Here is a 23,798-nt window from a genome sequence, read left to right on the forward strand (position 1 = left end):
ATATCAGTAGGCTCGTAATTCACGCGGGCGTCTCGCTCACACTAATACTTGTGCGGACAAGTCTGAACGAAATGAACGCGCGAATAAGAACTGATATGATTCTAATATTTAGATATTCTAATATATAAGTAAATGATATCTTTGATGTCAGTGCACGTTCAAATTGACCTGATAGCCTCATGAAGATTTACATACTCACTACACAAATCCAGGTTTGAACCGGTAAAAATAAGAGAAGAGAAAAATAAATTCACAACCGATCCATATTTTCTTTACAATATTTTTCAATTGACTATATCTGACCCTGCCCCAAATTAATCTTTTGATTCAGCTCATTGGTTGATTGGTAGAGAATGCCTTCTGCATTAAGCCTGCACAAGTAAGCCGCCGTAAGTTGTACGGTAACTTTTCACGGGATATACTTTTTTAAATAAGGTTCCTGTAAGAATATGATGATCGTTCTTATTTATGTGACAACATGTAAAATGGTTTCCGTCACTTCACACCAAAAAGTGACGGTTATTTTATCACGTGGATCAAGCCATCCATAATACGCCTGCTGTTTTAGCATATTTATTATTTTTATTAATAATATACTTGTATTGGCAATGCAGTTCCAAAACTAATAGGCAGTGTCAACATTAAATAACGATAAATTCTGGTTAAGATAAGTTCTCGTTTAGATATCGTTTGTACGTCGTATAATTGATAGAAGCAGCTCGATTCGGGCAACCAATGTCACTTTGACGTTAGAAGTATCGTAGATAGATCTTATCGGGATCACAGCAGTATCGAAATAAACGTCAATTTTGACATGTCGTCTAGTTATCGATCTTTTAAAGATCTTAAACATTTCTTAATCGTTCTTCGAATCAGGCCGTAAGTGAGTCTTGAAAATCTTTAAGCTAAAGTTTAAGTTAGAGATTTTATTAAGGAAGGCGTATAACAGCAGTCTTTCGTTATATCATGATGATTATTTTTTTTAATAAGCAGAAACGTCTGCAAACGATGCTATTAAGCTTAGAATTTTTTTTTTTTTGTTTTGTTTTTTTTTTTTTTTTTTTATAGGACATTATTACACAAATTGACTAAGTCCCACAGTAAGCTCAATAAGGCTTGTGTTGAGTGTACTTAGACAACGATATATATAATATATAAATATCTATAAATACTTAAATACATAGAAAACACCCATGACTCAGGAACAAATATCCATGCTCATCACACAAATACATGCCCTTACCAGGATTTGAACCCGGGACCATCAGCTTCGTAGGCAGGGTCACTACCCACTAGGCCAAACCGGTCGTCAATTTAAAAGTGGAAAAATTACTGCCTTGGGTGAGACTTGAACTCACGGCCTCTGGATCAATATTCCAGCGCTCTCCCATCTGAGCCACCAAGACCTCATCCATAGGCAGCAAATTTTCCCACCATATGGGTCTAGGGGACCCTAGCGACATCTACCGTAAGAACATTACACTTAGACTACCGGAGTTCCAAGTCATATTGGAAATTCACCAGTAACTGTGCTACCCATACTAAATTATTTTTCCAGAGGCCGTGAGTTCAAGTCTCACTCAAGGCAGTAATTTTTCCACTTTTCATTTTATCATGATGATTAGCTAATCTTTAGAATGACTTTTCTGCCGACGATACTATCGCGACGCACGGAGCGCGGAGTTAAAATTTGTTTAGCAAAGTGGTTACGGATTTGGAAATACATCATTTAAATGTGTTGGAAGTCTTACTTAATGTATCATACTACGAGTATCGCCTGTAAATCTAGTAGTTTCGTTAAAGTTTACGTATAATATATTAGTGTTGTTACAATTGCTTATGAATTTGCAATCGGACTTCGTAATAATAATAAACTTTCGCTCGCGACTTCGTTCCTGGAGACGTTAAAAAATTCTAACATCTCATTTTCATGGATTTAGGAGTTTTATTTCTTTTATTTACTGTAATTGTCAATTTATTATATGTCCAACAGAAACGATGTTTATACACGGTGTATTTTTAAAAACTCCGTTACCTTCGGGGTATGGCTAAGTATAATTTTTTTATGTAACACCTTTCATAACCATGGTTTTTTGCATGAAATAAATGAAATGAAATGAAAAGTACATTTAAAGAGAGTGAATGGCATAGTTATTTTTTTTCATAAAACCTAAACAATATGTAATCAATCCCTCAGACAGTACACGCTCGTATCAGCCTTGTTAGATAAAAATAAATCATTAATTATCTCCGAAATGGAGTTAATTAGAACACCAGTTTTTTGAGGAAGTTGCTTAATTTAAGCTCCAAACGGTGCACACCCTTGAAATTAACGGACTTTAAAAAAACGCCGTGTATAACCGTTAAGAGGGGGTCAACGCACATTTTTCACGGATTGCGTAACGCCATCGGAGCCCCTAGTGTAAATTATTTCGATTTCGTAACGTGAAGTACGCGTTTGCGTTAAGTCTCATTCATTATGGGATTTAGAAACAGCGCGCCATGCGGAACGTTTTGGAAACTCAAAATTCCATACAAAATGAGACTTAACGCAAACGCGTACGTCACGTTACGCCGTCGAATAAATTCCACTAGTACTGTATTTTCAGGTACTACACGAATATTGAACACACGTATATCTATTGTTAAGTGGCGGCACATTTTTCGGCATCCCATCGGATCTGTCAGCGCGGCGTCATTACGTCGAGTGCAGGCTTAGCGGCCCACGGAACCAATTTATTTAATGTCCGCGCAGATGTACGCTGACTTATCCGCGGGCGAGTTGAAATAGAAGATACAACTGATTGCACTCTTTACTATTTATTTATTTATTTATCGTATGGCATATTCTACACCACTGGATCAATAAATGGTCAAAATTAATAAAAAATATAAATGTAGATCAGTTAGTGTTTTAAATTTTTGCCCGCTTCAGGTAGGCAGCTGCTGTATAGGAGATGGTCTTGAAGTCTTCTGCGTGTCCTGGGTATTTAGTGAGGGGGTACTCAAATACCACGTGGTCAATCGTCTGCTTGGTGTGACCGCAATCGCAGGAGATGTGCTCCAGCCCCGTTTGTGCCATTGCTAGGCGCAGTTTCCTACTCCCGTTCTAAATCGGTTTAGTGCCCTAACCCCCCACCGCCACCGCCGAACCCGTCCAGTCCAGAGCCGGCGTGGTTCTTTGAATCCAGCAGGAGGTTTCTGAGGTGTGAATGTGAAATGGATAGAAGAAACTTCTCTCGTTACTATACACATGGGTGAGTCAACTGTTTCTTGTCACTCGTTGCCATGGTTACGTTTATATAGGTCACTCTTTGAATCCTAGTTTTATAGTATTTAAATTAACCAAATATGCATTTTTGTAAGCCCTTTCCATAATGGGTCATATACCAAGCACCCATAATAATATATGACGTGGTACAATAGTTCTTCTAACAAACTATTTTATTGTATTTATTTATTGCATTTCACATGTACATTACAGGTACTTAAAAGTATAGGTAGGTACACAAACGACACTTGAAACCCTGATTGGCCCAACAATGTAGATAGGTAGGTAGGATCGTTTAGAGCATTTTGTATGGTATTATTACGCATGGTATAGGCTAAGTGAGAGTGAGAGAAAAGCCCAAACCTACTAGGCCTTAAAAGGAGACGTTCACAGCTCATGTCGGCAACTTGTAATTGCTCTGAGCGAGTCACTGCCTGTTATTTCATAACTATCGTAATGAATACCAGGGAAAGGAGGAGGGGAGAGCTTTGGGTTCTGTGTCATCAGAGAAATTCCACGTATATCACATTCAATTTCATTTTGGCATCTTTCCCCATTAAACTAATTAAAAACCAAAATCCCGTAACTCCACAACCAATTCGTTCCAGATTTTTTAAATAAAATCCACAGGCCGATTCAAGTTTTAGTTATTAGATCTCATTCAAATATGGTACTGATCTGTCATTGTCTAAAGTGACGTTTTTGGGTGAAGATTGACATTATGTGCAATTTGGCAGGTCCTCTAATGGAGATTGGATTGGAATGATGTCAGATCCATGTTAGATCAGTAAGTAAGTAAATATTCTTTATTGCACCAACAATTATACATCAGTACCTATCACATTATATTATTAGAAATGGCCTGCAAGTTAAAATCAAATGAGACTATGAGGTAGTCTAATGCAATTTTTTCAAACACATCTGTGGCAGCCTCGGAATCTGTGACGTAGCGGATAAGCTGCAGGATAGTCGCCTCCGATGGTATGGCCATATAAGCCGCAGAACAGTAGACTACGTCGGAAATAGATGCCCCAACCTCACTGTCCAAGGCCCTAGATCACGCAGCCGCGGTAGGCCTAAGAAGCGCTGGCTGGATGTCGTGACAGCGGACATAGAAGGGAACAATCTCACATCTGAGGATGCCGAAGACCGGGCAAAGTGGAGAAGATTAAGTAGGAAAACGGTCCCTGGCGCTAGGCCGGGAAAACGCTAGGTTGAAGAAGAAGATTTTTAATACATTGAGTGCCGAGAAAGCAGGTTCTTTGTTTGTAGTCACTTTCCTCTACAAAGCAAAAAATGCTGAGTTCGGCTTCGAGCGTAGCGCAACGTTTGCTGTGAATGTGTTGAAGAACCAGTACAGTTTTCACATCCTGTTTATTTTACTAGCCAGTATTTTAACTTTACTTTGCCCATTAAACTAATTAAAAACCAAAATCCCGTAACTCTGCAACCAATTCGTTCCAGATTTTTTAGTCTGTAAAAGCCCCAGATCACCTCCTACTAGATCATATATGACACCTCATTGTTACCCTTCCATACGAATTCAGTAGAGCACAACAGTTCATGTTAACTGCGTCCACATTTGCGACCTGGGGCCCATTTCTCGAACCATATTAGGCAAAGTAATATTATTAGTGTTGTCATGGTAACCCATACGATTTGACAGTTTGTGGACTAATAATATTAGTCTAATACCGTTCGAGAAATGGTCCCGGTGAAAGTTCCATTCTAGTCAAACGTAAATAAGAAACTTCCACTTATATTATTAATTACAAGCTTTGAGATTCAGTGTTAGGGGTTGCTTCTTCCTTATACCAAAGGTAAGTAGTAGGTTGTAGGTAGTAAAGGTTGTCCGGAAGAGTTCGCTTTTTAGCGATAAGACCGCCTGTTGTTACCTGGTTCTATTTTACTTTCAAATGTATTTGTAGTTTTACATGTATGTAAAATGTATAGTTGTTGGTCCAATAAAGAATATTTAGTTACTTGCTTACATCCACTTAAACCACTATTATTAAAAAAAAGAGTTCTAGGGTACAACTTGGACTATTGCAGGAAAAAAAAAGTGTTGGGGCATACGGGAAAGAACTTTTTACATGGTTTTATAAAACTTGCAATGTATGTAAGTTCGAGTTAAATCTCGCAAGCTAAATAAGACACACTGCCCATTATTCTATTGAGTTGAAAATTCACATATGTATGTAAATTTGGTGATAATGCAATATTATGGGACCATCGAGCTGATCTAATGATGGACACAGGAGTTATAAGATGTCTACAATTATTTTGACAAAAAAATAAATTTTTGTCAATAAAATATATCATAAAAGTGCCTCAACCTAAACATTTGACAATGCAGCTTCTGATAGGTAGTCTGTGGCACAATCCCCGTACATCGAAGAGGAAAACTCAAGCGAACAAATTTGTGAAAATTGCTGGGGGACCGGGGGATTTACACGCGATGAGTTGCCGTGTCTAAAAATAACTATACATTTAGAAACTTATGTCTGGGGAATAGAATTCAAAATTGTTTACATATATTTTAGACTGGATCGTACGAAGCTAGGTAGATAGCCTGAATTCTGAATGTGCCGATATTGACAAAGTTCGATTACAATCATTTTCAAATCAGACCAAATTTATTAATAGTATTCTGTAGCTGTACTCTGATCATGGCTCCGGATAGGTAGTGGGTTCAAATCCCAGTTTGCACCACATAATAGCGTGATTACAGTCAACTGCAGAAAGAGGTGACCCCCTTTACTTTACTATGGCTTAACGATCATCTTATTCAATGAGAAGAAATATGTGCCTTGTAGTTACCACGACTGTCTTAGCAGCGTCCAACTGATATTTTCGCTAACGTCCGTAAAGCCCAGAAGTATATGATCATTGTCAAGAGGGCGCTGTTATTCTCATGTATAGGGTGATCAGTTTAGTATCAAAAATTTAGTTCCATAGAAATTCCGCAACATGACGCGTGATCATATATTACTGGTCAGGCTTTAACTTACTTTCTATGCATCTTGTTCGTACTAATGAGCGAGATGTATAGAAAGTAAGTAACTCTCACGCTAGCGAATATGTCAGCGTCAAACAGGTGCCAGCCGCACAGTTCGTAAAAATTAAGATAATCGAAATCCAGCTCGAACAATATCATATAACGCAACGAAGGTAATTAACCGATGACAGACCGTCGTCGTTAAAAATATAACGAGTCTACAAATTAGGCTTTTTTTCCTGTTAACGAGCCCCCAAAGCGTTTCAGTCACAATGGAAATCACGGATGGCAGCAAAGGGTGGATTTCAGGATTATCCTTTTGCGGCAATTCCGTTGTCAGCTTATTGGGAAGGTTTTTGCCACTTGTTAACTGTTGGTCATTGTTTGAAAGTTTTTTGTGAATTTTAATATTTTTGAGATTTGGTACAATGTAATCTGAGGTGGTTTCTTTGGGTTCAAAAGGCGTGATGATTTGATTCGATTTAATTTGGTGCGTGGTACCGATTAGCTAGTCGGTCGTTTCATTATACTGTTCTAAATTTTTGCAAATTTTATAATAATAAAAAATAATTCAGCCTATATACGTCCCACTGCTGGGCACAGGCCTCCTCTCATGCGCGAGAGGGCTCGGGCTATAGTCCCCACGGTAGCCCAATGCGGATTGGGGACTTCACATACACCTTTGAATTTCTTCGCAGATGTATGCAGGTTTCCTCACGATGTTTTCCTTCACCGAAAAGCTAGTGGTTAATATCAAATGATATTTCGTACATAAGTTCCGAGCCAGGATTTGAACCCACGACCTCCGGATTGAAAGTCGGACGTCATATCCACTCAGCCACCACCGCTTTTTTTGCAAATCTTGGTAAGTTTATAATCTCCGCCTGTGTTGCGTCTCGCGCACTGCCGGTCCCAAGTCTGGGTAAAGGAAGAGAGTTCTTCATGGGGCCAACAACACTACAAGATAAAAACCAAAACGTTACACGTTACAGTCGAGTTCATAAATATGTATACATTTTTTCACCTTATCGCAACGGATTAAGGTGAAGAAATGTACTGTACCTAAGCACGTAAGCTATGCTGAATCAATGCAATTGCATCGATGCAGAAACGAACGTAAAAAAGCGCGACTGCATCGCGACAGATGCACGTTTGTATCGCTACGTATCCCTTCTCTCGCGGGTTTCAAACGCGACAAGGGGCCACTGGTCACGATTCAGTCGAGCGTTCACGAAACGCGTTACTGAATCGCTGCAAAAATGTCGCCGTGTGCTACCTCTCTGGCTGATGAACGCTGTTGAGTCATTTTTTTATATGAGACAAGGTTGTGTTTTTCAAAAATTAAACCGACTTTTGAGCTTAAATTTCGTATTTTATCCTTATAGGTTAACTTCTGCTTTTGAATTTTGTGTGGAGGATATTTTGTAGGAGTATAATTATTTTCTAATGTCCACAGAAAGCCGGTGTTCCGGATGACACTCATAATCTCATTTTGACAACATTCGTACAGCAATTTTCTGACTTTTTCTGAGTTCCGAGTAACATGAGAACAAATTGAGAAAGGTAACGGCTCCTATTACCGGTTTATCAAATACGGCGACCATTACCGAGGCCATTTTAAAATACGCATTTTAATAGGCTAACCGATCGATTTCCTCAAAATATATTTTACACGAACGAAGGCTATTAAAGCATCCGGGCCCTGGCGTCCGACACTTCAGTTTTCTATAGAAACATCACGTGATCACCGGCACACCTGTCATAGAAAAAGAAGTGTCGGAAGCCTTGTTCCGGGCCCGGTCCGTTTTAGCGTGAGTAATGCTTTAGTTGACTAACGGATCTATTGGGAGCGAGCACGACTGTCACGCAACCTAGTGTCCGCAAGTCTAGGGGAAAACGTCAATTCACTACATCTTATAAAACTACTCCAAAACTAAAAACTACTGAACGGATTTTCATACGACTTTCATCTATCAATAGAGTGATTCTTGAGGAAGGTTTAAGTATATAACTTGTTAAGGATTTGTGTAAATTGTTTGAAATATAACGATGTTGTCGGAAAAAATCACGCTGGCTAGGAGCTTTAATCGAAAACGCTGCCTAATCCGTTTGAGCTATAACAACACAATGTATGGTGGGGTTGTTTTTCATTCATAGGTCTACAAAAAAGTCCGCGATGTTGAATGTCTATCTTTTAAGGATAACTTACAATATCAATTCTTAACTTCTAGAAAAATATCACGTAATATGTGGCATTTGCAAAGCTATTTACATGGATACATTATTAACAATTATCAAAATAAATACGTTAGTTATATTAAGCATTTCATACAGATTACAATGGTCCCTTACATCATACAATTTAAGTAAATATTTCAGGAGTAATCGTAAATCAAAGTTTCATTACGAGCCATATAATTGTACGAAATGTTAAAGACGCTATCCGCAGTTAGTTCAAATTTTTACCATCTTATGCGCTGGGATCGCTTTACTTACCCCCACCATGCACTTCGCACGGTCCCAATAAGTGCTAATGTGTGTGAATTACAAAACAAACTCGAGTTTTGATAATTTCCGCGACGGCAGCGCAGGAAGAGATCATGCCACACAAACGAGTTAAGTCACATGTGAAGGAGATTGAATCTTATTTAGTAATTTTATATAAAACCCGTCCCGTTGAAGACCGTCTGGACGTCCTAGGTACCGCTGGAGAGACGAAGTGCAAAAATACCTTAGCGAACTCGGCGCCGTCAACTGGACAGAAACGGCTTTGGACAGAAAAGCATGGCGATCTTTGGTGTCGGAGGCCAAGATCCACTTCGGGTCGCTGCACGAAGCCGTAGTATATGAAAAGTTAAAATGCTGTTCTTTTTGCCACCCACGAGCAACTGCCTGCCTAACGCAGCCGAATAAGCCCCGTATAAATAAGGGTTGGATCAAAAATCGATGTGTTATCGCACAAAAGGAGCGGCCGGCGTTATCAGCCACAAATCACGGAGACAATGGACGCTGGCTTATCGCGAAGAAGTCAGCTAGTGAGGGGACAATAGGGATGGATGTCGATAAATTTAGGTATCTATCGATATCGGTTTCTTAGTCGTTTTTTATGTTATAGAACGCAAACCAGAAGACGAATAACCTGCCTGTAAGCCATTACCGTCGCTCATGGACACCCGCAACACTGAATTGTTTCAAATTAAGAACACTGAATTTTTTTTCAATACATACTGTCTTTTGTTCACAGTACCTCATGGTCTCTGTATGCCTAACTAATCCTTTTTGAACTAAAAAAACTTGATGAAGTTGCCTTTTATCGCAAAAAAGGTTAAATTGTCCATCTGCCTACTGCATTACCATATTATTCCATGCTTTAAATATTATTGTATTGCCATCTCCTTGCATGTGAAATGCAATGGGCCTATAAATCACGGTCTTTTGAAAGGCTTGCGTGGGGATATAGATTCAACACGTAGAGGCTCCTTGAAGAGCTTTAATGTCATGTAGAATGCGTGCTGGAACCCGTTCACAGGCGCAACAATAGACACCCATGAACTGGTCGCAGCAGGCATTGGGACTATTGTAGAAAAAGTGAACAATTTAACGGTCTATAGATTGAAGTTTGGGTGGACAATGAGACTGGGTTATTGCAAAGTTATTGTATTGCCATTGTTATTGGAAACTTTCAACTTAAGCTTAATCAAACATCGGGCAGTGGTTCAAATTCAGAAATCATCATAGCATTTAGCATTTAGCATTTATTCGTGATAAACTATGACATACAAAAGTATAACAACATAACAAAAGAAAGAAACATAGAATAAATAAATAGTTTACCACGAAATGGTCCCGCCTCAGCATTAATGCTAACCCAAAAGTCAGCGCTGATCTTCCGGCGAGACCATTTGTGGGTCACGAACGCAGCTGTACGACACGGCATAAACATAAAACTGAACGCGGCTTTGCGGCGGCGAAAGGGCGGCGATCAACGCCATCTAGTCTGCCGGCGAGACGTCATGATGAGAAAAGAGGCCATGTCGTACGCGTGCTGATAGATACAGACAACAACGATAACAAGACTATTTATTAGTTTATTACTTACTAGCATCAGTGCAAAACATGGACGAAAATAAACGTGTTTACATGGCACGAAATTAAAAAGAAATTCAATTCAATCTTACAATATTAAAACTAAGGATACCACCTAGGTGATTAAGGTTTTATAACTACCATAACAATGTGTTAACTTCGCCAAAGTGAGAGTACCCATGAATGTTAATAAAAATAATCAAAATAAAGTAAAGTAAAGCTTGGCTTTTCGGTTACAAGTTGTGTACATTAAGAAGATAAAATAACATAAATATCACGCACATAGAAGATTTGACATTGAAATTGAACATAGAAGATTTGAGTCGAAAAATATGTTAACATTATTTAGTGAACATCAACAGTATATTATTATGTATATACGAGTAGTATATGTAGCAGGTAAAACAACACGACAATAGTATTTGCAAGCATGATATACTTTTCCATACAGAAGATATATCTGTACACTTCGCGTTCTTGTTTTGTGCTTCTAGCTTCTTGTTAGCCACTTTTCATGTTAAATATCAGTGGTTGACCGAACTGCAGGCTTACTTGCTGGCAAGAAATCTCTTATTTAGACGAAAGTGGACGGTCGCGCGAAATCGCCTTTCCATATACAAGTAGTCCTCATTTTCGTCTTTGGATATTAACATTATTGAAAATTATTTGACCCAGTTTGATGTACATCCAATGCCCTTTTCCCCTTTATTTAAAGACCGGGGGCCCGATTAAGATGTAACAACTTGTTGTTGTTGATTTGGATTTCTTATGGATATTATATGATGAAAAAATACGAGAATTCCTTGTTAGTATTTGCGTGTAAATACTAAGACGCATTTTCGGAGGTGTAATGGAGGATGAGAGATGGCGAACGCGTTATAACCACTAGCTATATCAAATGTACAATGAGCCTAACGTCATTAAGACCATAAAGATCGGACGCCTGCGATGGGCAGGGCACGTGTTACGGATGGACGAGGCCAGAGTATCCAAACGCCTTCTAGATGGCCGACCGGAGAGCCACAATGGTAAAGGCAGGCCCAGGCTCAGATAGTTGAATGGCGTATACCAGGATATCAGGACCTTAGGAGTGACAAGATGGAGAAGGAAAGCCACGGATAGATCGGACTGGACAGATTTGCTTGACCAGGCTCAGGTTAATGCCTCAGATGATGATGAATATATGATCTGTCAGTGTTCGTCACCCAGATACGTCACTTTTTACACTGTCATGTCATATCCATTTGCCAACCGGTCTGGCCTAGTGGGGAGTGACCCTGCCTTTGAAGCTGATGGTTCCGGGTTCAAATCCTGGTAAGAGCATATATTTGTGTGATGAACACGGATACTTGTTTCTGAGTCGTGGGGTTTTCTATGTATTTAAGTATTTATAATTAAATATTATATATATCGTTCTTTAGGTACCTATAACACAAGCCTGATTCAGCTTACTGTGGGATTTAGTCAATTTGTGTAATAATGTCCTATATTTATTTATTTATATCTATAACGAGTCCAGATCAAATTCATAACCTATTATTATAATCAGAATACACCTACAGATGAGGGGCCCAAATCTATAGCTTCATGAGACGGCATGTAAATTATTAATCAGCAAATAAATATATCAAAAGAGCCTCCAGTATACTGCTAAACCCAATATTGAGTCGACAAAACACCACATCACTACTGTAACCACCATAGCTTGATCCCTCTCGCAATCTAGTTTACCCCCTCTTTCGCCTGTATTAGACGAGGATGGGGGAGAGGACTAGTCCTGTAGCTTTGGATGCGCTATCGTTGAATCTAGATAATTGATTGATAAAGATCTAAAGGCGGACAGAGAACGGGTTGGTTGTGGTGTTGTATGTAGCTGGCGCTGATCAAATTAAGCTTGTTGGCATTTTATTGTAATTTTTTGGTAATAAGAAGGAAAATTTAATTGAACAAACATTTTTTACTTAAACTTTATTGTACAGTAGGAATATACAGTTTCGAAAGGCGGACTTACTTCTACGCGGAATTCTTGACCAGTCAACTAAGTAACAATATCATAACGTTATTCAAATTATTAAATATTTTATACGTAATAATCACTGCATCAATTACAAATACAAAAAGAAAAAACAATAAAATATAACGAAATATTAAATAATACCTTACGGCATACAATCAAAATTCAGCGAAGCTGGTCAAAAGTAGACATTGTATAAGTATTTGCTCTAATTCAATAATTGAATAACTTGTGCCTTTCACCAAAATGTCAGAAAACTCATTAAAGAAATATAAATACCTACATTACTTTGTCAGCAAAACAAATAATAGAACGACGAAAACTGATACAGATTTGGAAGTTTAAATTGTTTTGTCCATTAATGTTTATTGTAGCTTGATTGAGCGGTGTCGGTTTTCAACAATATCAATCTAAAAGCTTGTTATCGAAAACATTTATTTATAAATATTCATTCTGTTTACACAAGTAAACAGACATCCGGTTTTAGGGACAAAATTTAATGACAGGTCCGAGTTCCTATATCAATAAACTCAATTATAGATGGTTCTCTCATGTACTAGTGATGGCTGCAATTTTTTTTTTGTAAAAATATAATAATACATTACGTTGTTAATTAAAAAGACGTTGTCATTAGTGATTTACGAATATTAATTATAGTTTTTTTGGTTGAAGGTTTTTTGATAAAACTAACAAATTTGTGGAACTCTTTTTTTTTAAGTTTTTTTTATTATAATTGTATTAATAGTATGAACACGAAACCAAATAATATCTCAATTTCTTACTTGTTTATTTTATAGGGATTTTTAAACTTTACTAATTATTTTCTAACCTAGCGATCATATACGAGTAAAATACACATTGGGTAAATTTTATCATCTACCACAACATAATAATTACAAATAATATGCAGTTACAAACGAATCACCCCCAGCGATCATTAGTATTAAGGTGAAGTATCCATAATTTAATTTATCGATATGGGAACTTCCTACCTGTCATTATTTTTCCTCCTAGAATCAATATTCTGCAATTAAATAAATGTACGTCAGGAATTTGAGGGCACCTGTTGTAAAACGTTTGTTTTTTGTCGTAGGTATGCTTGTAGGTATTTCAATTTTTAATTTATTTATGATGACCTAAAGGACATGCGTTTGTGGGAAACTGCTTTTAAGATGACAGGTACCTAGCAGTCTTCTTCACTTGACAGTCATGCCATTTGACTTTAAGAATGCGCCTTAGACCCAATAATGATTGGACTTATAGACATCTCTCAGTGCTCAATATATACCTGTACTGGGATTCGAACCTGGAAGCATTAGGAGTATAATAAGGGTCACTACCAACTATAAGTGTACTAGATAAAGTGGCAGATGCATGACAGTCCTTATTTCATAAACCATTCGGATATTAAATAGCAATTGCTCGCGACTTCATCTACGTGAAATGATGATGATGATCGATAAAAACTATTCTTCTTCATCGGTTCAGCGGTTTAAGCGTGAATGGTTAACAGACAGACAGAAAGACAGAGTTACATTCGCATGTATAATATTATATTAGGAATCATGTATGTTTCTAGGTATTTCAATTTATATATCATCTAATTAAAAAAAAAATGATAAACCAGTCTGCCATCAGCATACCACACCGCGCCCGCAAGCAGGATGAGTTGCCATTCCCAACTATCGATTCAGCCTGACACAGACACACTATTCATTACGCCACGGCTACGAGCCGCGTAGCGAGCTGCGAGCTGCGAAACTTCGTAGCCGATGTACTGTGATTGCGGAGCTACGAATTTAATACTAATGTATGATTTAATTGTGAATGTATGATATAATGTGATATTGATATTTGGACCGTTTCGGAAAATGAGATACGATAACGATAAGTTCTGGTTTAGATAAGTTCTCATTTAGATATCCTTTGTATATCGTATGATTAATGATTAACGGCCCGATTCGAAGAATGATTAAGACACGTTTAAGATATTGGAAAAATCGATAACTAAACGATATGTCAAAATTGACGTTTATTTCGATTCCGCTGTGATCCCAATAAGATCTATCTACGATATTTCTAACGTCAAAGTGACATTGGTTGCCGAATCGAGCTGCTTCTGTCAATTATACGACATACAAACGATAGCTAAATGAGAGCATAACTAAACCAGGATTATCGTTATCGTATGACATGTTTAAGATCTTGGAAATATCTTTAAAAGATCGATAACTAAATGACATGTCAAATTTGACGTTTATTTCGATTCCGCTATGATGCCAGTAAGATCTATCTACGATATTTCTAACGTCAAAGTGACATTGGTTGCCCGAATCGAGCTGCTACTGTCAACTATACGACATACAAACGATATCTAAATGAGAACTTATCGTTATCGAATCTCATTCTTCGGATCGGATCATAATTTTATTATACTGATTTGATTCAGTTTCGTTGCATTAGGCGTGGAGCAATATAAAAAATGAGAAAGAGATGGATAAGTAGATTTATACGAACTTGATTTTAAATCTCCTGTCCTTTTCTTATCATTCGTCAGTGCATTAGTATACGTCATTTATCGGTCTATTTACATATTGATTAGTGTTTAGTACGAGTTCATACATTAAGGTTACGGTTACACCATAGGGTTTTTCTTGACGGTTTTGAACTTGACCGTACTTATTTAAATTTCAACGTTAATTCCTACTCATTTTGCTTGACGTCGCATGTTTCACCTGATTAGCAATAAAGTACGCTGGCGTGAACAGCTTTGCGTGACGTGACGTCACGTTAGTTTCACTACGGCGTGGCGCTACCACCAGTTGATATCATATATTATATGATTATTCGAGCGGACGAATCGCCTGGTGGTAAGCCATTACCATCACTAACACTAGAGGGGCTGCAAAGACCGGCCTTTAATATGGGAGTACGCTCTTTTCTTAAGGCTTGATATCGGAGCGGCCAATGTGCTCACAATTATTTTAACACATAAATATGTTATATATACACCGTGGGCTCATACAACTGAGATCCTGAGATCATAAGCAGCAAAAATGTTACATGACTTTTGGTCAAAATTGGCACAAAAAAAGCTTTATTGCATGTGTGTGTATGTTTCTGCATACTACATATCATTTCTTTTTACATATTGGCGAAAAAAACATTGCAACGTATAAGTAAAGTTTTTTTTTACAGATAAATTTTGCGACTTTCCTTTAAATGTCTAAACCAAGTCACATAGTGGCAGCGTCGCAGTCTCGCAGCCAAAAAGGCGTTTTCACTGAGGTATAAAGGAAATAGATTTTCACAAGAATTATCATTATCTCTAAAACAAGACTGATTTCAGAATTTTGTATGACATATTAGTCTCTAAATGCGGTCAAAAATAGACCTTTAAAATTTGTCGGGCTATATGGACCCACGGTGTATTGTTCAGGTTTTGGCATCATTCTGCGTTCCAATATATTTGATGACGTCAGATACCTTCTACTAGGTCTTGCATAAGAAGTCAACTGCTGCATTTGGGCCTCCCCCAAAGATCTTTCTAAAGGCCGATGCCCGATGTCCAGACTGTCTAATTCGAACTTTAACATACGTCAAATATTAGGTTTAGATACAATATCGGTCGGATATTTCAATGTCAAAAATAACGTTTTTGTTTGAAGAAACGTCACTTTTGACACTGACATATCCGATCCATATCGTATCTAGACCTAATATTTGACGTACCTATTTTAAAGTTCGAATAGGGCTGCTCGTGTGTCGATTTATATTTTGTCCGGTTCAAGGTCAATTCGAGAACCTTTTATGTCCCTACGGCACTCGGTAAATTTAACATTAAACATATTTGTTTGCATTGGATTAATCGCAATCTAAACTAAAACCGAAGGTCCTTTCCTTTGAAATTATTGTACTCACGCGTTCACTGATATACTTCAAAACCAAAAAGTCGTAAAGGTACGAGCATTATACCGTCTTATTACCTTTTATCAGTGTGAGGGTAATTGCGTGGTTGAGTCGAAGATATTTTGTCGTAAATGTTACGATAAACATCTAGAACAAGTTCCTTTAGATGTGTTGTGCTATGTTAGACTAAAATAAAGTGGTTATTCAAGGTCAGATTAACGGTCTCCTAATCTTAGTTGGTAGGAACCTTGCCGTAGGCAAGATCAGGAGGTCCCAGGTTCGAATCGCGGTAAGCCATATTACGGATATTTGTTCCTGAATTATAGTTTTCTTTTCCTCTATATATTACATATATCGTCGTCTAGGACCCATAACAGAAGCCTAATAATAAGCTTCTGTGGGACAAGGTCGGTTTGTGTAAAATTATGTTTTATAAAATTCAAGTTGAATATTTATGGTAGCAATCGAATAAGTATGATATTTATATTTTAGATAAAATAGTATGCAAACTTTTTAATAACATATTTTGCATATTTTGTGGAAATAAGAAGTCTTTTCAGTATAACTATCCTCCTATCCTCTACACACACTTAAATGAACATATAGATATCACGTATGTGTGCGTTCAAATACAGGATGGCTTCACAAATTTGTTTTATTTAACACCATTTTTGGGCTATTTTATGGAAAATTGTACACTAACTTTTTTATTTGTGCTTTTTTATGTTATTTGTACTCGAAATCACGAGTTTTTTTATCCTAAAATGGAGAAACAAAGTGTCCCAGTGTTTACAATGGGTAAGAAATGCTTGGTATCGATATCGATAACACTGAGTCAATATTTGCTCAATCACTAGCAATGGTACGTTTTCGCCCCCGAAATGGGCTATTATTATTATCCTGTATACTCAAAATCTTTGACCACATAAGTGTACATATCTTTTATCCGTATACACAGGGTGTTAGTGTTTTGTCCACAAGCAGATTAAGTAGTAAGAGGATCAGTCCCGTCCTGCGTCAGAGAATAAAATATTTGTGAAATTAGTTCTCCTAGACTTCAGTAATTTGTTACTCGGTTTCTTTGTGGAATTTGCGAGGATTTTAAAATGCGGAGGATGTAGTTTTGAAACGAAATGGAAAAAGAGAAAAGCGTGTAGTTTTGAGTGCGTTCAACTATCTTTAAAAAATATGTGCAAAATATATTTGTAAGTTTTTTTATTTATTCATTCAGGCAACAAACAGTCTTAATACAAAAAATAATATAGTAAGACGCTGAAAATTGATAAAAAGAAATTAAGGGTATAAAACCCAACTTAAAAAGAAAACATTTTGGGAGACGCATTAAATCATTATGTTGACGTTTTTTTTATGAAACAACCTTCTTTTTATATTTTATAGATCAGTCTCATAATAAAAGTATTTTAGTACAACCTACAATATATTAATCTATCATAGTTAGACTGAAATACTGAAAATAAATAGACAAAATTAAATAAAAATATTTGTACCACTGTTAATCAAAAAAGGAATAAATAAATGAACATTATTGGACATTATTCCACAACGTGACTTTGTACTACGGTAATTTTAATAAGGCTTGTGTTGTGGGTACATAGAAAACAATATGTAAAAATAATATCTAAATATATATAAATACTTAAATACATTGAAAACACCCGTGACTAAGAAACAAACATCCGTTGTTATGACACGAATAAATGCCCTTACCAGGATCTGAACCTACTATTGGCTTCAATAAGCAGGTTCACTACCCCACTAGGCCAGACAGGTCATCAAAGACAGATATTTAATCTGCTACAATTTTACTACGATATATAGAATTCAGCTTAGTTTATACGTGTTAAATTCCCAACCCCGAACGGTGCGGTGGTGGCCGAGTGGATATGACGTCCGACTTTCAATCCGGAGGTCGCGGGTTCAAATCCTGGCTCGTACCAATGAGTTTTTCGGAACTTATGTACGAAATATCATTTGATATTTACCACTAGCTTTTCGGTGAAGGAAAACATCGTGAGGAAACCTGCATGCATCTGCGAAGAAATTCAAAGGTGTATGTGAAGTCCCCAATCCGCATTGGGCTAGCGTGGGGACTATAGCCCGAGCCCTCTCGCGCATGAGAGGAGGCCTGTGCCCAGCAGTGGGACGTATATAGGCTGAATTATTATTATTATTATTATTAAATTCCCAACCCCGAACACTTGAGCGGCTTGAGACGAATAGTTGAAATAATCCGGCATACAATTCGATATGACACCTCTTATGTCAGTCGCGGCACTTAATCCAATCAGGGGATTGTTGTCATCACATATATAACAATTCTCTCTGATAAACCAGTAATGCTGCGATCCCTTATTAATACCCTACATATTTTTGAAGCTGTAGGAAATTTCATTCATAGTTTTGTACTTCACTTTGTATGTCCTAGTAGGAATGCAAAAGCTCGTGATGATCCTGTGTAGGAATAAGATAAAAATCCTAAAATAAAAAAAGGGTAGTACCGTAAAATGGGGTGAGTAGGGATTACGAGGGTAGTTGGGTTATGAATGGGGTGAGGAGGGATGACAGGGGGGTGAGTTGGATTTTACAGGCTATTGCTACGTAAATTATATATTCTAATAACAAATCAAGCTATTATAATGTTCATAATCCCAAAGTCTCGATCCAACAATTTTCTAAACTCACCTTAGTAGGAATCCTTCCTCACTCCTACTACGGGGTGAGCTAGGATTTCCTACTATTTTATATTTATCTCTAAAGTCATGAAATGGAACTACACAAATCCATAAAAAAATATTCAAACGACCGGAACATTTACTATGTATAAAAATAGTTTGCCATATGTAAAAATAAAGTTAATCGAGGTTTGAATGTCAGTTTTGTCCCTACTCACCCCATTTTACGGTATACAACCTTAAATAAATTGGCCCCTATACACACTTTCTTTCAAGAACCGTATCGTATTATATTGAGAAAACTTCAATACTAATACCCTAGAGACGAACAAGAACGTGCTGTTCCACAATCATGACCTTCGGCTGTCAAACATTGATTTTGTTCGACAGTGAATCTTCTTTAAGAAATATTTTGAAGAAGATATTACAGATCTCAATTTCACAGTGTTACTATGTATTAGATAGATTAAAATACAACTGAGAATTGTATTTTTTTATGAAACTCTATAGGGTCAAAGTATAATAATAATAAAACACTTAAAATCTTTTAATAAAAATGCCCTAAATCGTGACCGCATGGTAGGGTGCCCAGAGCGCTGGCTGGGACAGCGCTGGATAGAAATGCTGATCCGCTGAGTGAAATATAGGCCAGCCCTCTGGTCACTCGAAGTGTCTATAAGTCACTTTGCTGACTGCTAGTCCTTATAGATGAGACGCAAGCTGAGCCCCCACGGCCCGGCCCCAGTGTTATGCCCGATATGATACGAATACCAATAAGCGCGACAGAGATGCACAATGACACGAACATGACCCAATTCGAAGTGCAACTCGCGCACACTAACAACGTACTCGTAAAGTACAAACGATTTGCGTTGCATGTCTCGTCTAGTTCTTATCATATCGTATAAATGCTGCAGTAATTTTTAATTTAAATTACGGTTTGAACGAGGCGGTACGCATTATGCGTCGGAAATAACAGCCCTAGCTGTCGTCTCGAATAGCGTTTGGAGAATTACTCAGATTCGAGAAATACTCGGGATGATGTCGATTGTTCTCGATATGCAAATCATCGCGGTTTTCATTCGGTCCGTATTAAAGAGATTTGAAGGATGAAATGTTCGTTACCTGCTCATATTTTGAGAGATCATGTAATGTAGAATGGAATACACGTGTTTATAGGAAAAGGGTCATGGTGACTGATGTAAGCATTTTATTGCACGACATTAAACGCCAAGTTACATAACCTAGAAAGTAATGAAAAAACGTTACCTTGTAAGAAACTTTTTAGATAAACTAACCCGTATATCTTATATATCAAAACTACAACATTTATTTGTATGCGTGCGTGTAAACAAATTCTCGTTGATCGCATGTATAATTTGGCGGAGTAACCATAACGCGACAGCCAGGACTGTCAACACCGCCGCTTACTACGCATCCTACGCATTAATTGAAAATAATATAACAACATCTCGGATAAGGTTTAGGATCCCTGATCTTGTCATCTTCAAGAGTCTTATGTTAACTGGGTTCGAACTTATGAGTTATATATATTATAGAGGCACGAAAATCTTTTAACTAAATTATGGATGTTTTCTGTTTTCCCCTTTGAACGTCAAGAGCAACTAAAGTGGTCATGGCAGACGCTGTCAAACCAATTTTACTGTTGACATTTAAGGTATAAATTCGTTTCGCACTAGTCGAAATATTGGCATGTATTTCGTGCCACATTTTGATGCGAGAGAGAAAGCGTCCAAAAAGTTAATGTACTAGGTCCCAAAATACAAAGCCGTATTAATGTTACTCTTCAACTTATCGTTTTGTGTAATATTTATTTAATTACGTGGTTTTCCTATAGAACCCAAACCTTTCCAAGCCCATGATTAATGTTAGCAAACATGTTCGCAAAGTAATTGTTCAATTCACGATTTAAGCGGGTGCCGCTAATGGCTGCGTCCCGACAAAAAGACTTTCCTACTTCTTAGATCTGCTTTTCAGCTCTAAAGCGGTAAATTGTAAAGCGAAAAACAAGCAGTGGAAAACATCGTTAAAGCTGTCTAAATACTAGAATTGTAAAATAACGGGGAAATTCTTCCAGGCCAATTCGAAAGTACACTGATATCAATACGACATATAACTGATATGTGATATCACAGTGACATCTAACTGATATATCACATGTCAAAAGAGAGGTATGGGCATTGTGAATGTCATCTGGCTTTGTGTGGTAGGGCACAGCCAGTGGATGTCATTCCAGATCTAGAGCAGAGCCCAACTGGGGAAGTACCTCCACCTTACAGAAAACAGCAGCCAAATAACACTAGACCCATCTGCTTACCATCAGGCGGGCCTTATGCTTGTTTGCCACCGACGTAGTATAAAAAAAAAGATGTCATTCAGTTATCGTTCATTTCGTTTGTAATTGTGTACAATGTAAGTTCTTAAAGCGGGAAAGACGTTCAATAACTAAATATAGATCGTGTCATTCACGAAGACGCGTGCCTTGATTTGACAAATCTGCACGTCATCGAGGATGACACGTACTATAACATGGTTCAAATATCATTCTGAGCCCCTAGAGTAAATTTATTCGATTTCGTGACGTGACGTACGCGTCAGCGTTAAGTCTCATTTAGTATGGGATTTAGAAACAGCGCACCAAGCGGGACGTTTTGGAAACTCGAAATCCTATACAAAATGAGATTAAACGATTAATCGGAATAAATCTAAGTTAAAATTAATGTCCTATTGTGGTTTACGCAAATAATTTGTTTGAATTACATTTTTATGTTATAAACCTGTCGTTGAAACCTAATTAGTAACGAAATTTGAATAATTTATGTTTAAATAAAGTATGAATGATAACACTATAATTTAGTCGTTTTCTGCTTTAAATTTATTAGGAGGCCAATTTGAACTTACATTTTTTTACGTCAAATGATATCAGTGCCTCTAGTGTAAATTTTGTCGATAGCGAAACGTGACATACGCGTTTGCGTTAAGTCTCATTTTGTATGGGTTTTTGAACAGCGCGCCAAGCGGGACGTTTTGGAAAGTCAAAAATCTCATACAAAATGACACTTAACGCAAACGCGTACGTAACGTTTCGCTGTCGAAAATATTTACACTAGGGGTACAGTTCAGTTCAAATATACTTTACTCATATAGTTCTAGCAACAAACACTTGTGAATAGTAAGACAGAATTACATATAATTATCATAAACTAATTATCAGCGATTGATAAAAATCATTATATTAATCATTTATTTTTGTATCTGTGTTCTTTATTATTATTATTTTAGTTTTGTTTTGTAATTCGACATTTAGAGACTTTATACATCTCTAAGTAATATTGCATTAATATCTTTTATGAATTGTATTTTATAATTGTTGATGTTCTTGTTTCCTTGTATGTAAATTCCATGTTGACGTGTAAAAGTGCCCTTGTGTCCTATTTGCTGAATAAATAAGTTGAAGTTGAGCGCAATTTATTGATGTTCATATTATTCTATAATACAATTATCTAAATGTATTTTTTATCATTCGTCCGTGCGTCTCGGTCAATAATACATGTAAGGACAACTGCAAGCAAAATTCACGCACGAATGGCATAATTTAGCGATTCATATTTTTGACATCCAAATGCAAGTTAGAATTGGCCTCTAAGGGCAAATTTTACTATTGGATACAAAACTCGTGAATAATTTAACAGTATCATACCAATTGATAATATGAATGTATCCCGCACACACAAATTACTATTAAAAGCATCATTTTGACAAGGGGCATATGACATGTGTGTGTAGGTTAGCCCTAAGGCTGGGCTAGTGGTTAATACACTTAACGGCTTTAAGACACTAACATTATTGGAAAGCGCAATTAACCTAGAGAGGCAGAGGCAGACGGACGGACAAAAACACTAGTCATTATGGTCTCAATATTAATCAGCGTGCGAGTGACTGGCACTTTCAACTGCTTTTAGCTGAGTTGGTTAAGTTGGTACTAAGGTAACTCGATTGCGGTGATAGAACTCGATCGCTAAACACAGTTTATCACATATCTGTATCATCGCGGCGTGAGCCTTCAACGGAGGGTCTGGTTTTTTTAATTTATTTAGTGTATGATATTTATTTCATTTTATAATTTATATATAGAAGTGTGACTATTTAGTAAACAGATAAGAGTGATTGTTAAAATAATTTGATTTGTTCCCAAAGTTGTAGCAGCGAATGTGTTCAGAGATATCTGAATATATTATATGCTTGCCTTCTCTTGTATGTAGAAGTATGTTCAGATATTTGTGAGCGTCTCTTGGTGCATATAATAATTATTATATATTAAAGCTATATAAAGCTTTTTGTTTAAGCTTAGAATAAATTTAAAAGTGGAAATATTACTTTCTTGGATGAGACTTGAACGCACGGCCTCTGGATCTTTTTGTTTAGTTGAATAGGTAAACAAAGTGGTTAATCAGAGATGATTTTTACGTGCGCATTTTACAGCGGTATTGATATTACGTGACAAAACCGGGACATGTAAAAATACGGGACGCGTTCCTTCAAAACGGTTACAGCCCGTATATACGGGACGTATGGCAACCCTAGTTATTTGACAGATCAGACATGTGAAATAACATCATGAAAATTTGGGCTCACGAAAGCTTTAATTTCCCCCTCGAACTTTGTACATAACTAATAGTATTTATCGACAAAATAATTCTCTTAAAATCGTCGATGATCAAGAAACCTTAGTAGCATCCATGACGAGAAGTAGTAAGCACCCATATACAGCGGAACTTATCCCAACTCCGGTGGGTGTTATCTCCA

The 23,798-nt window shown here is 37.1% G+C and overlaps 1 protein-coding gene and 1 non-coding gene across 12 annotated transcripts in view; both read right to left on the reverse strand.

Annotated features, from left to right (window-relative positions):
- The window catches only part of LOC133521066 (disintegrin and metalloproteinase domain-containing protein 11), an 813,047-nt gene that overhangs the window by 134,609 nt on the left and 654,640 nt on the right, over positions 1-23,798 (reverse strand). The window lies entirely within an intron of this gene.
- Trnan-auu (transfer RNA asparagine (anticodon AUU)) lies at positions 1,334-1,406 on the reverse strand. The gene has a single exon. It is a non-coding gene; the product is annotated as a tRNA-Asn (tRNA).

This window comes from Cydia pomonella, chromosome 9, assembly GCF_033807575.1.
Source record: "Cydia pomonella isolate Wapato2018A chromosome 9, ilCydPomo1, whole genome shotgun sequence".
Taxonomy (NCBI): domain Eukaryota; kingdom Metazoa; phylum Arthropoda; class Insecta; order Lepidoptera; family Tortricidae; genus Cydia; species Cydia pomonella.